Here is a 6,274-nt window from a genome sequence, read left to right on the forward strand (position 1 = left end):
AAAACAGCAGCTAATTCAAAGCATTAGTCTGTGTGTTTTTTTTTTGTTGCTACAGGACTCTTATCTGACTGACAGCTGTTTTAACCAATCAAAGCTTTTTAAAATGGCTTCTGCGTGTACCTTCTCCTGATTTTTGAGAAGGGTGTGGTAATGAATCTATTAGCAAAGTCGTAGGACAGTCTAACCAATCAGAGTCATGGTGTTCACTCCGGGGGCGGGGCCATTGCTGTCTAACCCTGTTCTCAGCGCTGTGGTGAAGGTGTTAAGCAGTGTTTAGTCATAAATGGAGCTCATGCTGGATTAGTTCAATAGTTAGCGAACTATCATGGAATTGCGACTGCAAATGAGACAGATATTGTGTCATATCATATTAAAAATACTTTGTAAAGGCTGTCTTTCAATGTGAAACTAATTCACAATAATAGGCCGCCTGACGGGTGAGTTTTTAATGTTTTGGCTGCTCTGGCTACTGTAGACATACAAATGAATGATCTTTGTTGAACAGTTGTACTTGTAGGCAAATTAAGCATTTATTGTTGGCTTTATTGTATATGTTTGTAGTTTGTAGCTGTATTTGTGGGCTGTTGATGTGTATTAAATTAATATAACTAAGTCAAGACAGAGAATATGTAGTTATTGTAATATTTATCTATGTGTCGGTTGGCCGGCGACAGGGTGGGGGGGTATTCACTGCACGCCACTGATATATATAAATTTATTTTATTTATTTTATTTTTATCATCATGAAGAGCAGCACCTTTGGGATGCATGACATATCACCATGCAGAATCTCCTTCAAACATGCAGCTATTTTTATATGAGAAGATTTCTGTCTATGCAGGCCACGGCAGAATGATGGGCCCTGTCATTATAGCCCACCTTAATCTCTTAGGGATCCCATCTAGGCTCCTTGTGCACTTGTCTAGTCATTACAATGTTCTTGTGACACAAATTGTCTCATAATATTATACTAGCCCATTTTTACTGCTTTCAACATATTTACTTCACAAAGTGACCATCCACAAACTGCACTATTATCTTTATTTGTATTCAATCAGAAAGTAATAAAGAGATATCAGATGAGCTCAGCCGGTATACTATCTTATATACGGTTATCACGATGTTCACGTATCATCAGGAGACAGCGGCTGAGAATGTTATTAAGACCCTGTTCATGCACACAGGCCTCTTGAGTGTTCATAAGCCTGAGGTGGAAAGATACTTTAAATGTTCAGTGTTGGATGAACACAGATGTGAAGAAAATCAATGGTGTACTGTAAGTGGAACACAGATAAACCTCCAGTCTTCACTGTCCTGGACGAGTAAAGCCGCACTGGTAATGAGACCTGCAGCTATTTAGACCTTGAGATTGAAATCATCAGAGAAAAGGACAAGTAAAAAAAAAAAAGAAAAACGCTCTCTGAGTTGCTAATGAAACTCAGCTCACTTCTTTATATTACTATAAAACTACAAGCAGCAATGAAAGTAGATTTGGCTTAAATTATGTGCAAATATCTTTCAGAAAACTCCTGACGGCCATGCATGTCATCTAGACAAATTAACTATGTGTGTTCTCCTGAAGTCCTTGATAATCAGCTACAACAAATGCAGGAAAACAAGCCCTGAAAGTTTTGAAGATTTTGCCTTCAATTGAATTGAATTGAATTTACTTTCATATTGGTCAATATTAATATAATGTGCCTATTTTTTTGCCCACAGCATAACTATTAAATTTCACACAAATACTGTGTCTTCTTCCAGACTCTGCTCCCTTGATTTCCAAATGAAATGAAAAATTTACTGGTCAGTGATGGTTTGGAGAGCCATGTCATCTGCTGAAGCAGCAGCCAATCGAGCATAGCGTACTCTTAACCGGAAAAATCTGTCCACATGAAGGACTGAATTGAGCACTGAGGAGTTTGCCACACTTTATTGCAAATAGAACATTAAAACTCTACCCAGATAGGGACTTGAACCCAGGACCCCAGTGCTGGGAGGTGAACAATGTTGTTTTACTATGTTTACATACAGGCTCCATTATATAAATAATCTATATACTTGCAAAGAAAAAAGTATTGAGCTGATAATCACCTTTTGTATTGTATTTACCTATTGGAAGTGACATATCTAATTGCAGGTTTTTGGTAGTGAAATTCACTGGTATACACTGTAAATTCAATTATTGTAAATTATACAGTAAGCTAAATGTTTTAGGTGAATCTATTCAAATTCTACGAGATAATGGGTCCACTAAGTGTGTAAATAATAGAGAATAATTGAAATATAATGGAAATGTGGGTCTGTTAGAGGCTTTACTGCAATGCAGCTCTTTTAGACGGACAAAGAGGGAGGAGCCAGAGACTGAGGACCCACTTTACTATTCTCAAAACACAGTCTGCTGTCTGCCTGGCACTAATCGTTAATCAAAGAGACTAATCACCCTTTTGTCTTACTGGAGGCACTGAAGACAACTGAACATTTAACTGGGGCTGGTGGATGATCTCACTTAGAGGCTTAGAGCTGGGGGTCCTGCATCTGGTGGGCGTTGAATTTACTTATGTGTGTGTGTGTGTGTGTGTGTATATGTCTGTGTGTGTTGGGATGGCTACCCCATCAACCCACCCTCCTACCCCAGGCCTTTTAGCTCTGCAGGGGGTCTGGCTGGGTCTACAGTAGGCAGCCTCCACCTCCCGTCTCCATCTTTCTCTCCTCTTTCTCAGTCAGACAATGAATATTTTACAGTACATTCACATTTTGAAGGAAGGAAAGGGTGTAGGGATGATGTAATGCTGTTGTCTCTCATTTTAAAAACAATATCAGCTTCTGTAGTGAGGATCTAAATATTGTATCTTGGTGTAGCCTATAAAAGACTATTACACAAAAAAATGAAAGCCGTAGGAGCGGGTTTGACATGGGGAGGGGAGGTGGCACATTTGTAAAAATGAATTAAAGCCCACTCTATAGTGATATAGAACAACATTTGCAGAATTACAGTTAATCACAAATAAACAAAATACATTTTTTGTGTGCTTCTTTTTATATTAGTTAAATCCAACCAAAGGTTTCTTTACAACTTAAACAGGTTACTCCACATTACATTTACTGTTGTTAGAAAAAACATATACGTGCAATGTCTGAATTATATATATATATGACAAAAAGAGATCAGTTATTACCTAATAATATAACAACAGATTTGGTTCATTTTGTGTACTGAAAGCACTTCTTACGATGGTGTCCTTTTATTAAAAGAATATAACTTTAGGTTTCATAGAGATTTTTGGCAGCAGTTATTATAAACATTAGATAACCCAAACCCTCCTAGTCTGTTAACAGAACAAGACATGATCCAAAAGTAGTTTGTATTGCAGTATATAGTTATTGTTGCGATTTATTGCTCTCGTCACTGACCTCGCGCCACAGTAGTGCCTAGATCTGCACCCCCACCATGAAAAGCACTCCCTCTCGGTAGCGTGTGCGCACAGTCTTCTTGATAAAAGTGTAGATAATTGCTTTAGCTAACTTTAATTAGCTTTTTTATAGCGGGGTGCAGATTTTGCCGTGCTTTCAATTTCTGCAGTCTCATTTTTGAGGGGGAAAAATTCACCTATTTCTGATTTTGCCCCTACCTCCTATCTACGCCAATAGACAAAAGTAGGTCAAAGCACTAAGCAAATTAGAAATGAGAGAGAGATAGAATGTCCTCTATGTTGAAAAACTTGAAGTTAAGGTGTTTCCAAGGTTGCAGAGTTTTTGGCAGTCCCACCTAAGTACCAGAGTGTCATTTTTAGCCTCTAAATAACCCTTGAAAATTAGCCGAGACACGCTGATGGTGCCAAGAGATCTCATTCCCCTTGCCATCTGTCAGCACTGAATTATCCCTTATCATCAATCATTAAGGGGACATATTATACCTCTTTTCTTTTTATGCAAATAAGAATAGGTCTGTGGTCTATACAAAACAATGTTCATGAAGTAGTACAAAATCACTCTCACATAAAGAGCTCTCAACAGATCTGTTCTTACTGGTTTCAGTCTCTTTAATAATGAGCCTTTTAAGAGCTCTGCCACTTTTATGCAAATAAGCTGTTGCTGCACACAGCATTAATACGCTGAGTATTTATCACTTGTTAGTGTTAGCTTGTGCTAAATGGCAAAACAGAAACAAGCTTAACTGCGATAGAATTTAAAACTCACTATTTGAAAGTTCTTAAGTTCCCTTAGTTTCTGACTTGCCACAGACAGTAGGTACAGACATAATGTATTGTAATTTAGAACATTTGCGGAATAAAACAATTTGACGTTTTATTATATCTCAAATAGTGCAAAGAAAACAAGTTGCTAGGAATCAATATTTGTTGGAATTGTCCCTCATGGTATTTCCTCATTGCTCTCTCAATGCTGGCCTTTCACACTGCTGTTGGGTGACTTTATCCAACTCCAGGCACAACAATTTGAACAACTTTGTTTGCTGGCTTGTGACCATCTATTTCCGTCTTGATCACATTCCAAGGTTTTCAATGAGATTCTTGTCTTGCTGCAAAAGAAAAAAGGACTGTTCTCAGAGTTGGAACATTGCAAGAGCACAAAGAAGAAACTTTCCCTCTGGATTACGTTGAATGTGGTTTGATTAATGCATGTCGATTTCAGTCTTGCAGAAGCATCCCCAGATCATCACTGATCCTCTACCAAACTCCATAGTGTATTCAAGACACCATGGCTTGTAGGGCTCTCCAGGTCTCTTTCTAACCCTTAGAGGAGCAAGTGTTGAGCCTGTATATTGGGCTTAAAATAGAAAATGATTTTACTCCACTCTTATATGGTCTGAACCTGATGATCTTTTGCAATATTTATTTTAATGACTTTAGCTCTGCCTCTAGAAGCCTGTTTTTGAATTGTCTTTGCTGTGCACTTCACTGCAGCTACTACTTGCCATTCTTTTTGTTAGTTAATTAATGTAATTGTATGGTTTTTGCTTCATATCAGGCAGTGGAGAGTTGTTTTCTCCCTCTCCCTCTGCCACACTTTATTGCAAAGTGTAATACTGTTGACTCTGTGTCGGGTCAATTTTCTGGTATAATGAGAAAAGAGACTGGCAGAAAGCAAACAGTACAATTTCATCTTGTATAAAGAAACAAAAACATAAGCTTAAACTTACTTGAATAAGCAATGGTGTTAAGTGACAATTCTAAAATATTATGTAGATGAAGAATTATCTACTGAGAAAAATATTACACAATACCACACACTGGTGGTGGTTCTGACTATGTATTGTGGGTATTTGTATTTGAGTGAGTCTGATTTTGGTTGGATGAGAAGTATAAACATATACCATTCCGACTCCCTACTGGTGGATGGTATGATCCATCACACCTGCACACGCCACAACGTCACTCCTGCAAGAGCATAGCAGATGTATGTAGTCTAGTATGAAGAGGATCCGTTCAGAGACTCAAGAGAACTCGAGACAAACGTCCTACTAAGCTTCTTTAATATATTTACATTCTACTAAAATATATTAATTTTCAATGGGCATATATGCAGCTGAAACATGGAGCCAAGTGCATCCCAAATTTATCAACAGCTAACTAAATTAAGTAAAGCTAAGCTATGTAAACAAAACTATACTAAAAAAGACGTTCTTTTAAAGTCAAACGAGTGCTGGATGTTAATCTACACAGATTTCACTCCTGAAAACTGTTTATTTGGGTGAGTTAAGTGCTCTCGCTTCATTACCTTAAGCTTAGCTTACCGAATATTTCCAGCGCTAGGCTGGAGCGTTAGCATTAGCGGCTAACTGCTCCAGCAGTGCTAGCTGGGGTTAGCAGCAGGCAGGGGAAAAAACGGTGAGTGGGAAACGCTTATACTGCTACAGTCTCAGTGCTGGAGAACTAAACTGAAACTCCTGAATAACACTGCAATTGGGCGGAGTGGTCCTTACAACCTAACTGGTAAAATGTTTACATAAGACACAACAGATTATAATGTGCACTGACGATTTCTTTGGAAAAGGATTAAAGAATTTTAAGTGCGTCTTATAGCGCAAAAAATACGGTACTTTTGACACCTTTGAAAGCAACAACCTACTTTAAATTCGCTTATGTTTTGGTCTTTGTTCTTTGGCAAAGTCTCACTGAATTGACTTATCTTTGTTAGTTTGTTAATTATTTGCTGAGATTGATAGTGTGGGGGAACGCACCCCAGTGCTTGCGTAACACAACGCAGGCTTCCGTTTATATACAAAAAAAAAGGAAAATACCGTTTTCGATAATAC

Source organism: Astyanax mexicanus, chromosome 14 (assembly GCF_023375975.1).
Source record: "Astyanax mexicanus isolate ESR-SI-001 chromosome 14, AstMex3_surface, whole genome shotgun sequence".
In the NCBI taxonomy this organism is placed as follows: domain Eukaryota; kingdom Metazoa; phylum Chordata; class Actinopteri; order Characiformes; family Acestrorhamphidae; genus Astyanax; species Astyanax mexicanus.